Source organism: Varroa destructor, unplaced genomic scaffold (genome assembly GCF_002443255.2).
Source record: "Varroa destructor unplaced genomic scaffold, Vdes_3.0 BEIS01000002.1, whole genome shotgun sequence".
Classification (NCBI taxonomy): domain Eukaryota; kingdom Metazoa; phylum Arthropoda; class Arachnida; order Mesostigmata; family Varroidae; genus Varroa; species Varroa destructor.
In genome coordinates this window covers 4,470,122-4,482,429 of record NW_019211455.1, presented here as the reverse complement: position 1 = coordinate 4,482,429, position 12,308 = coordinate 4,470,122, and the positions used below count along the sequence as shown (strand labels likewise).

At 47.4% G+C, this 12,308-nt stretch overlaps 1 long non-coding RNA gene across 1 annotated transcript in view; it reads left to right on the top strand.

The window, feature by feature from the left end:
- The window catches only part of LOC147757276 (uncharacterized), a 52,266-nt gene that overhangs the window by 27,830 nt on the left and 12,128 nt on the right, over positions 1-12,308 (top strand). The window lies entirely within an intron of this gene.

The window sequence follows — 12,308 nt, the reverse complement described above, 5'->3', positions numbered from 1 at the left end:
GAGTGAGAAGACGAGAGAGATAAAAGAGATGGAAAAGAGGGTCATGTTTGTCCAACGGGCCGTCCCAGTGCTGACGAGGCCGCTATGGTGGAAGTTATTCAATGCCCCAGATCATTAAGAGCTGTGACCGTAGTCCCGCGGATTTCTCTTCCGTGAAACTGCGGCTATCCACTGCCCTTGAACAACAGCAACAGCAGCAGCAGCAATCCTCGCTGACCGAAGACAACTCGGTTTCACTAACCTCTGTGGAGCCGGTGGTCTGAGCCACCTCTATCACTTGTTGACTGACTATAGCCCACCTATAATCCCCGGCAATCTCCTGCACTTGGTCTGCTCGCGACATAAGATAATCGTCTTTACAACCGGCCCCTACACAGACATGGACATTGCACGGAGAAGGGATGTGGAGCCAGCCTGCGGGGGTTTGCCAGAAGAGGCTACCTTAGGGACTCATGGCGTGCTGCTAGGTCAGTTATCTACCCGACGCTAGCCTAAGGTGGAACAGAATGCATTGCGCGATGAAACAACAACGTGAGAGCAACGTCAGTAAAAGCACTAGCGGTCTTAGTAGTCAGTTTTAGAAAAGAGCTATTTGGGCGAGCAACAATCCTGTGAATCCCACGTTTTCCTTTCTCCTTTTGCTGGCTCGTTTCCTCCAAAGGAAACGGGCTAACGGACACTGATCGTTTATCGTCCTGTTCTCTTGCCGCTGCTCCCAAATATTAACAGCAGCAGGTCGATTTCATTGTTGTTTGTTAACTTCCCAGTATGCCCTATAGCAGTGGACTGAAATAACTACCGAGAAGCTGCTACTCTAGCCGGTAGTGACGCACATCTCTGTGTGTATCGCGATTGGTGGCATGTCGCCCGATGTGTCCTCATGTTGTATCAACATGAAATGATGAGTAGCAGTTCACCCTTTTTGTTACGGCGAGGTGACCTAGTCGAGCTGGTGGGCCGACCGTTAACTCGATCGGTTGCTAGGGCTTGGTCAGCGCGCCAAGAAACAATCGAAGCCGCAGTGATACTGGAGATAGCATCCATAAAACTGTTGAATACGGCACAGCAACACTTGGCCGAATTGTGTAGGCAACGTTTTCGCCCACAGAACTTGCACTCTTTCCGTCGCAGTAAGTGCAGCCAACGCCTTTTCGGTTGACTGAAGAAGCAAGTTTGTTGTCTCGACGACTTGGGCAACCTAACAGTCTGTCATGCTGGTGCGACCCAGCAAACAAACAGTAACGCAGGCCAGCAATAGTGGAAGCGGGTAACTCAGTGTGAATGAAGCAGCAGCACAGGCACTCCGCCGGATGGACGACTGATCTGATGCCTCTTGACCCAACTCGACGACGAGCAATCGGCGTTACTGACCGTCGTTTCGTAGCTGCTACACGTGATATGACCATTACTGCTGCTACTGCTGCTGCTTGTACTCTTTCGTTGATACAGAGGACCCAAGCAAAAGCTAGGGGTCGGCAAAGTAAGAACAACGAGGTGGGTCTCTTGGAGATGAAGGCATCAAGGGATTGGGCAACACATTACCTCCCATCCAGTGATAGAGGCCAATTACAAAGAAGCACTCATCGTCTTAGGCCAGTTTGTTTCTCTCGGCCCGCCTCTTTTGCCATTGTATGTCAGTCTGTCTGTTTGCTGGCAAGACAACGCAGAGGCCGGTCCGCACAAAGGCCGACACAGCTAGGGCAGTGGTAGGCGACAGATAGCGAGTGTTTCTCTTTCATCTTTGACCGACCGAACCGTGCAAACGGCCGACATAACGCTTTTTGCCCTATTCCCTCTTCGTTCCTTTTTTTTCTGCGACGTCTTTAACCGCGGCTACCTATTTACCAACATACATATGCTTCCCTATGAAGTCCGCCACTCATATCCGGTTACTTCGAATACGACAGTAGCGCTCGCAAAAGCATAGTGCTTTAGCACTTCAAAAATCAGCCAAATGCCACTCAAAGCTGAACCAGTCTCTTGACGGATGGAGCCCTCGAAAGCAATAACACGGGCGATACCACGATGAGGCCGGAAGACCCAACCGCTAGCGTTATCAGTGCACACTAGTAGAATGAATAGGTGCATCCATCGATGTCGCTCGCTAGTGATGTGCAGTGTCGTTGCATCCGGCACACTAACCACGCGCGCCAGCAGCAACAGCGGCGAGGCTAGCATAAACAAATACGGATACATATTATAGATAACTACATTGCCAGGGTAGGAACAAAGAACTCACTTTATATCGATTACCACCAGACATAATAGCTAGAGGATGGTGATACTCCGGATTGGGTTGTCCCTCGCATTATTGGCATTATCTGTGCGGTAATTCCGCCACATCACACCCGCGCCACATTCACTCAGTGCAGGACGCGGTGTTAGGCCTCTGCGGGGTGCTGTAGATAATTGTTTGGACAAAGAATCGGTTCTAGTCAGAGCCGCCTAAATTCGACCTATGGCGATGGTGATCCGAGATCCTTCTGGACTACTTGTATGCCATGTCAGAGCTGCAATGGAATGGGGCATGGCTTTAAGCAGACGTACGACCGCATCTCTGGCTGCTATCTTTGACAGCGGTTATGACAATATGGCGAGAACTGCAGATGAGAATCCTACTAGAATCCTTCTAGTGTTGTGATGCTGACGTTTTTTTTGGTTTTCAGGAAATCTAAGGAGTCTCTGTTTTTGTAGCATAGCTGAGCTAAGCTGAAACAGATAGAAATCAAAATAAAGGTCTACATCTGAAAGAATCACGACGTGTACTGTCAAGAGATCTAATGTACTTGCACATATGTACCCCGGTAGTCGTTTATACACTGAAGTAATCCCCATAACAACTTTTGACCGATGTGAGGACAAGACACCCCGTTTACCCCCAACGGTATTGCAAACACGTTAGGTTGGAACAAACGTTTGATGCTTTTGGTGAAGACATGTTAAGATATCGACAGGAGTGAGTAGCAAGAAGTACTTTTCTCCATGTTTTCACCTCTATATTTCGGAATATGAAGCGGTATTGAAAAGCTATTGGTATTATATTTTCGAGTCCGCTCCGATGAAGCCCACACTATAAAAATCCATAACGTCATGAAGTGAACTAAGGCGAGTTCAGCCTTGAAATGGCGAATTCCCTTTAAGTCCTTTGCAAAAATCTCTTTCGTTTTAACTCAATCCTAGTACGAACCTCAACGGCGATATTCAAAGACACGTGCCTCAACTATGCCCATATCTTTCGCTATGGGGTATAAGGGCATCGCTATAAGGGCAAACTGAAGTTCGCGCAGTGCTGCACCCTTCTTAGAAAACGAAGAGAGTATGCTCTCTGCACGTTAGTTTATGAGAGGCAGCTTAGAAAAGGCCGAGTAACATGGACATCGTTCAGAAGCTACACCTTGGATTTCTATTACTTCTTGGGCTCAGTCGTCGTCTTCTCGCTTGCCCCACGCCGTTTCCCCAATCTTTTATACCTGCAGCAGCCGCGTCTGGCGGCCGCGTCCACCGACCAACACCGATCCACTGAGCCAAGGGACGGGTAGCAATTGGCCAACAGTGACCCCGTCGTGAAGCGATAGAGCCGATGTCTTGGGGGTCATGAGATGCGTACAGCCAGGTGTGAACTCTACTAAAACAGGCTGAGCATGAAGGGGTCAGAGGGTAGTCAGGCACTGGGGTAGGCAGCAAAGAAAGCAGACATCCGTGTAGCGAGTAGCTCCGTCACACGTTAGAGTGGACAATAATAAAACGGCACACAAACACCAAGCCATACGTAAGCAAGAGAGGTACATCTAGCAAGAGGTGTACCGAATGGGCATTTATATAGAACGGACAACCCGGGAATGACCGGGAATAAACGAAGGACGAGGCCGACAGGGTGGACCAAAAAGGACGAGCAGCTGGCCAATAGGCTGCGGCAGTAAGGAAGCAACGGGTCATGCTAGTGTGGCTGTAAAGAGAAAACACTCAGCAAGCGACTTATTTAGCACTAGCTATTTATTACTATTATTTGTCGGTGATAAGAGACCGGCGGATCGAGCAGCAAACGCGCGCTCGTCTACTACATCTTCACAACACAACGGGCGGGTAATAGAGAAAGAACGATAGGTAAAGAAAGAAACAAAGATAATCTAGGCCATAAGCTTGCGATACAGAAGCAGCAGCAGCAGCAGCAGCAGACATTGCACCGGGCTCCATTAGACTCACCACTGGATGTGGGAAGTATAGCAATACACATAGAAACGTAGAAATATAAAATTCTGTAAGCACTACCACAGTTGTTTTAATAGTAGACTATTGAAGTAACCCGAATGGTTATGCTGATACCCGTGACACTAAAAAACCTATTGCATGTGTCCACGAAAGGATGGGGTGGGAAAAAACGCCAGACTTAAGGTCGTATCACTCGCAAGGTCGGCATTAACTAAAGCAGAGATATTAGCATCAACAACAGTACATTAGGCGCTGCTGCGGCTCCACTACCGATCGAGCCAGCTCGGGCTGCAGATCCAACAGGCAAAAGGGTGGATCTGGTCGGTGCTTATTGGCGTCGTAACATGACGCTAGCAACGAGGAACTAGCATTGCAGATTTTCTCGTGCATTGGCAGCAGAACAGTACAATTAGTTGCCGCCTAACAAGAATTTAGCGGGCGGAAACGAAAAGAAAGGGACGTATGAAACAGTGCGTCAGTAGACGCAAAAGCACAACACGAGTGCAGAAGACGAGAAAAACGAAAGCGAGAGAAAATGAAAATCCAACAACAAAAGAGGCAGAAGCAGCTCCGCAGCACGCCCCTTACGCACCCCTTGAACGGATGTTTCTGTTGGGCGTACAATACGACGCATATTCATATCTTCACACAGGCCCTGTGCTGCATATGCTTCTGCTAACAGCAATTAACGGAGCAAGTAAAAGGAACGAGAAAGCGTTGAAATACGCCATTCAAGCGCTTCTTTTCGCTGTGCTTACGGGAAACAGGAAACATAAACATAAGAATCTTTCTCGACTGATTAAGGCACCGAGAAGAAAGCGGACCGATTGTTGTTTAACTAAGGGCTTTCAGGGACCATAAAAGAACGAGGGAGAAACAGATCCACCGACCACTGGAATGACTGACTTCACGTGCATCTCAGCGACTTTTGGCGACCTGCTGTTTCCTCTGCTCCTGATGCTGCGGGGGAGGCACACCATGACAGCTGACTTTGGTGATCTATCCACAGTGATGTTGCTGAGGCAATGCAAAAATAGAAAAACGGAGTATAAGCGGAAGAGGGCAAGGTGGAAGGGCGTAGAAGGGGATAAGCAAAAGGACTGGGTAACTAGTAGAAGGAAGTACTGACGGAAACACTCGCGCCTGCAAGACAGAGAGGGTGCCAATGAGCACAGTAGAAGGCACAATGAGGTACAAAAGAAGTACACCTACGTGGGGTGAGGCCCGAGTGGGGCTGAGTGGAGCACACCGGGGCACAGTGGCACGCAGTGCCACAATCGGAAAGGGGGAGAGTCGGTAACCCTTTAGGCGGGCACAACGCTTTGGCTCGCTCGTTCGTGTGCGTGGGGCAAACTTGGCAATTCACAAACAGAGCAAGATCTGAGTAGTGCTGACTTATCTAGTTCGTTGACTAGTTCACAACTCTAGCAAAGGGTGGATAGGTTAGTATGCACTTAGCCTTTTCAATTGAGATCTCTTTCAACTGTACCAGATCACCCAACACAGAAGGTATAGCTCAACCGGCGCTGCCTCCAATCACTTAAAATTCTCTATATCTGAATCAGTCATCGAGTGTCACGACAACAGATACGCAATCGAACAAAATAAACACTAGCGTTTGACTAGGAGCTTAACTTTTGCGCCCGAAAGTTGTGTAGCAGGTAATCAACTGTTTTAACGAGATGCAGTTAAATTTATGCGTAGGTCTGCGCCTATCTCAAACCGCCTTCGGAAGCAACGACGAAGACGCTTCTCCGCTATAGTTGGGTGATGGTCTAAATTAAAGTAAAACTTACTGATTTACGTTATAAATGGCGAACGTTCAGACAACGAGTTCTGCGTATCAGTCAGATCCTAAAGGCAGAGAACAAAGCGATGAAATTCGTCGTAGCCATGTTTCCTTCGGGAGAGGTCTGCAGTTGGATGTTATGAAGGATAGAGGGAAAAGCCATTGCACGAGGGGCACCGCAAACCGTTTGGTTAGCCATTGTTACTGTTGGCTGTAGCCAAGGCGTACAGCCCATTGTACTCTTGCTACAAGACATTGATGCCGTAGTCCCCAGAAATCGAGCCCGACACCAACAGCAGCGTCAGCAGCAGTCTAGTGTCCGAAGACGATTCGTCCATTTGATACACTTAAGTCAGATCCTACCTATTAAAGTTTAACTAAAGCATCACCATCCTGTAACCACAACGGCCATGACAACTATTGGAAGAAGCAACACAAATAAAAAAACGAAAGAAAAAAGAACGAGATTGTTGAACTGATTTTTTCGAGTGCTTTGTACAAGTTCTGACTCCCTTGTGATAACATGCGTGTTTGTTGTGTAATAACCTAACTAAAACAACGTTTAAATATCCTCCAGCGCGATCAACTTAACCTAGCAGTCTACGGAAGTCTTTTCCGGTGATGCTACAAATGCTCGAGAGGCTGTTGCGACCAGAAGCTCGTGGCTTTCTTTCCCAGCATGCAACACAAATCAGGGAGAGGTTCTGAACGTTTCCCGCGTACTGATGTGTCATAACAGCAGGTGAGAACTTAGATCAACAGACGGAAAAAGAGGAAGAGCGAGAACACACAGGCGCGAAAATTCGAAAGCTAAAAGCACCGGCGACCTATCTATCCTACCTGTGCACAGGTTTGTAGAGAGATTCAATATCCTCTACATTACGTGGCTTGCCGCGCCATTGACTTACGAGATGTGTGTGCAGCTCCGTATGTCGGCCTCCAAGTTGCCACATGAGCCAGTTCCCGTTAAAGGTGGCGATCAACGAAGGGTTGACAAGTGTTGCCCTCTTTGCAGAGTCAGCGAATAGAATTGGGATTCCGTCGGTCCTGCCAATGGCAATGGGTAACTTATGTAATATTAGCCTACAAGAGGTGAAATAGATGCTAGACCGGACTAGTAGTGGTGGCTCAAGTCCAGACAGGCATCGAAGTGAGAGGAGTTTAGTCCAGCCCGTAGCTGCTCTGGTGTGGACGAGGATGGGGAAGTGTCTGATGCAACAGCAGCAACTGGCAGCATTCGGCGGCTTCACGGGTGCTGTACTATGACCAGCCATGGGTGGCTTGTTCTTCTACACTATCAGTCCGGTATGACAGATTGATGAGTATGCCAATGGCGAGCGTGTGACAGCACGTCCGTCGACTTTTGCTTGCTCGCTTTGCCTCTTCGTCTCATTACGATGATGTTGCCTGTGGCCGTCTATAATATCGTATCGGTCACGGCCAAATACTTGGTTTCTTCTAGTAAATCCAACGCATGTATCTACTCCGTCTGCTGCTTACTCCAGATAAACTGGCGCGCACAACAGAGACACGAATCGCAACATTCATCTGCCCTTCTGGTTCTAAGCACTACAATCCAAGCACGATGTCTTGCAACGTTGAACTCCATTTAGAACTAGGTATATAAGAGATTGAGCCGCAGAAGAGGTTGCTATTTAATTGGCCTAGTTTCAAAAAGCTGTCCCTCGATTATGACATAACATTATACTATGGGACGGTTGAACGATAACGTGCGGGCGACGAGAATATTGTCAGAAACGTGTGGGGATTTTTGATAAGCTAGGGGCCCGCAGGGAAACGAGCGGGAAGACGATCAGTGAGCCACATAGGCAAGACGAGATAGCACGCAAAATAAGCAACAGACGCTTTACGGAAGCCGGGCTCTGACATGGTGCGATAGCGAGCAGGTTTTCCTTCCTGGCAGCAAGCGTGCGAAGCAGCTTGTGACCGGCATAAGCGAGCACTGTGTAATAGGGAACGGGGACGAGGGCGGCAGTGTTGAGTTTGTGCATCAGATAGCCGAACGGGTGTGATCCGGCAGAGCCGATCGTCGTATCGCGCGCTGCTATTAATAATTAGCCCCCAACAATGTACCAAATGAGCGTTGTCTTAAAATATCGACGGCGACGCCGCCCGTAGTGACTAAGATACTCTGCTTGGGCCAACTTGCATCTAAGAACTACCGCCGACATGGCATCATTCTACTAGCTAAGGAGGACTGCACAATCATATCTGAGGGTACGTTTTACCTCACTGACAGTTGCTACAAGAATACATTACGCTCTCTCCTCTAGAGATTAGCAGACATACGGCTTAGGGTCGTTTTGGGAAATTGTCGGTAGAGATGATAATATAGAAATTATCTGAAACTACTAAATAAATACTACATAATGTTCGGGAAGAAAAGGATATCTAATCGAAAGAGTACCAACGAATTCCGTTCTAAATCGATACAAATTTTGTGCTGTTATCTCCAAGTAATCGTATTTCAATGATATCATCTACATCCAATAATTCTATCTGATTGCCAACAACCACACGTGTCTAAAGGGATCCTTGAGCGTGCTCTAAAAATTACACGGCCTTATAGAGCTTCTCTGTACAATAGCTTTTTATAGTATCTTTGTAAAGGCTACGTAATTCTTGATAAACGTCATAGGATTACGTGACTTTTTCCATACTGCATGTGTCTATAATATATGGTTGGCTACTGGTCGCCTATTTGTGTCTGATCTTTAGATAATTATTTAGGAGAATTGACTGCATTGAAATAAACGTACTTCGTTCGGTTGAATTCAGGTACGTCCATGTCAGCACACAATGTATGTTACAAGCCAAAAGCTACAGCAACTGCAGCAGAAGTTGCGGAACAACCTGAGTGGGAATTTTTGATGCGTGGCCGAGCTGAACCCCATCTTGCCAAGCTGGCTAGTCTGCCTCGTCCACTCGACCTTACCATTATCTGACGAGACATGTGTTGAAAGCGTCTTGGGAGTGAAACTTCGGGGAAAATGACATGTGCTTTTGCGAATCAGGCGCAAAGATAGAAACGGCCGCTCGCAAGTACTGAGTGATTTTTTTCCAGTGAAGATGTCGCGTAGATTTCTTTTGCCTAGACTTCTTCCGTGGTTCTTCGTCATCAACCCGCTACCAGCTGGCTGACGATGACTCCCATATCCTGCAAGCCCAAAAGCTCAGGTGAGATACCTGTCGGCCTATCGCTCGTTTGCCATTCGCTGATTTGTCTCCCGAGGGAATTGAATATCTCGTTACTCATCTTTATTGCGGCAAGCGATGTACCTCAATGCAACATCCCGACCCGATCCAACCCAACCAGATTGTCGCTCACTTCTCCCTGAACCATGATAGCAACTGAAATCGAATGGAGCGGTGGCGACGCTTTGCAGATATCCTAAGCAGCCGAGAATGTCATCAGTTCTGTAGTAAGCTCTACGAGAGCATTCTTTCTTCGAGAACTTCGAAAACTTGTTCATAGCGAGGTTAGCACGCCTGAGATAAAGCTGTGCTGAACAGATCGAAAGCAACAATTATTCAGTAGAAGAGTGAGGTGTCCGGCGAAAGAAACAGAGGCCTGACATTGCGACTAACTGCTCTAGAAGTAACATCAAAAGTGGCTACTTCTGCTGGCGAGAATCTGAGCAAATAGATGCTATCCTAGCATCGCAGAGGCCCTAGTCACATATTCGAGTCCAACAGAAAGAATGTACTCTGTAGAACGTTCTTCATTTTCTGTCAGGGTAATATCTAAAAAATTCCTAAAATTCAAGTTTACGCAGTCCTTGCTGGTTTTCTAGCCAGACCCCTTTGTCAGTTGACATGCGCCCGTGCGTTGAATTTTCTTCCGCCAACGAACTGCTCTAAATGCATTAATTCAATAAGTGCCTCTTCCCCCTCTAATTGTTAAAGTTAGGCGCACGCTAGGCAGATTTGAAATCGTGCCCTTAACAACAACAGGGTCAAGGCCAAAAGAAAATGCTTCCCGTTTTAGTAGTAGCTGTACGGATGGCCTGTAGACGATACCTTATTTCATTCTCCTTTTCTAACAACTCTAAGGGATGTATCCAGGAGCATATACATATACGTAGAAATGGGAAGTGAGTGGTGTCCCACTGCCGGTGGGAGGACTCCCCGAGCTGGTAAATTGGAAAACTGGCGCGCGGAGTTTAAGATCGAAAAACGATACCAGCTATCATACACTCTTTGCCGCTGTTCCGCATTCCTTCGCTCGTTTTTACTCTCGTCAATTCTTGTTCATTGTGCGAGGAACGCAGCGGTGGCAGCAGTGGGAACTGCAGCAACCCTGCGCTCTGCCGGGTCAACATTTTGTTGCAGATCGGCTGAATGGGTTTCAGCATGTAGCTATGACACAGTTCAGGACGGTGGCATAAGTCGTTACCCAGGTGGTAGAAGGAGCCAGTAGGGTACGTGGGGTTAGGGCATCGGGAGTGGCACACGGAAGGCGAAGGGCCGGAGCAAAATTTGGCAATGATCTGGCAGATGTGCTCCAGCCTGAAGCGACGAAACAGCCCGAGTTATCCGACATAACGGAAAAATAGCATCAAAGCCAAGGAACTAGGCGCTGCGATACATACACAAGAAATAGTAGCTGTCGCAGAAAGGTTAGTTCCATAGCTACTGCGAGAAAATGGAAGATGGGATAGGTGAACTTCGCTAATACGAGCTGTCGAGCATAGCGGCAAAATGGGCCCTGCATCATTTGTTGCTTTTTATCCCGTTGCTGTTGCTGTTGCTGCTGCAATGAACGAGTCAACTGCAAGATGGGCCACTAGTGGGAGGTTGTTTGAGGTGTTTGCCTCCACTACTGATACTGCTGCTCGGAAAAGGAAAGTGATGCCCTTGATGGTCTTTGGCCAACTGAGCCATAGCCACGAAATGGAGCTAGAGATAGGAGCGGCTAGTGGGTATATAAACAGCAGCAGAAACAACAAACGTCCCCGTGTTGGGTCTCCATTGTGGTTGCATTGAGCAGCGTACGATACATCTTCATAAACAAAATAGTTTCTATGTTTCAAAAGGCATAACATCGAGAGAGGTGAGGACGCGGAAGGTGCAAACGCGCGCCCAATTGTCTCTTTCTATCTTAAGCATTTTCTGTGTGCAAAGCAGTTCTAGTCAGCCAGCTGAGTGATATAGCGTTGGTCAGTACTTTACGATAGTTTTAACATGTTGCCGCTTCACTAAGCGTGTTGCAGACTGCCGACCATCGTTAAGGACCATTTCTTTTTTCTCTAATATATTAGCAAGTATAACAAATGCACTGTTGATCAGTAACAAATTGAGACAAAAAGTTTTGCTGTTTTGCATCGAACGTTTAATTAAGAGCTTATTCTTGTCCTAATTTCAGATAATTCTACTAAATGACCACATTAGAGGAAGAAGTACTGCGTTGTTCACAGCTTCGGAGTGAAAAGCTTCATTACAGGTCCCACGCAGCAAAGATCGCATTGTAACCACTTACCTGTTCATACGCATGCATCGCACTTATCTTTCTTATTTCTAATCCTTTCCCATGCCTTATGGCAGTTCGTCTATCTAGGCAGTGGCCATCAAGTTGGCTCCCTCGAGGCCACTTCTCATCTTCGTCTTCATTGTCTTTTTCTCCGTTTGGTGGCGCTCGTCGCGTTTGCCATCAGCGTTTTTTTTGAACTGTTACCAGCTATTGCTGGTGCCGCTGCTGCTACCGACTAGTACCCTCTTTACGGGCTCATTAGCTCGTCTCTTCCCCACGGGGCTCCCCGTTATCGAGAAGTGGAAAGCGAGCATGTTGTACCGCACATGTATTACACCCACATTAACAGCCGTTCAGGCATACCAGCGCAAACTCAAGTCGAACGGACGCGCGCAAGTTGACTAAATGAGCGATCGTATTTAGAGACCACTCTTCATTTACAAGGCTGTCGAAAGGTTACGATAAAGGGAAGATTTGTCTATGAATCCGTAACGTCAACGAATTGGAAGTTAGTTCACTTTCCCACTCCCTTAGTTTTTTTTGTCTGTTCTGCTCAGTTTCCCTTTATCTTCCTCTTTATTTCATTTCAAAAGGTAGGTCTAACGACACCGTTGAGTCATTCGTAAGCAACTGCGCAAGCAGGGCTGAAATTCACATCATTTATACTACACTTCCCGTCCCGGCTGATCCAATCCTTTATTTCCAGTCTATGCGCGTTCAATGTGAGTAACTTCTCATCGCGCCTCCCCTGCTTCGCGCTTGGCCGAACGAATGCTTTAGTTCTAAAGTACTGTAGCCAACGGCATGAACCCTGACGCT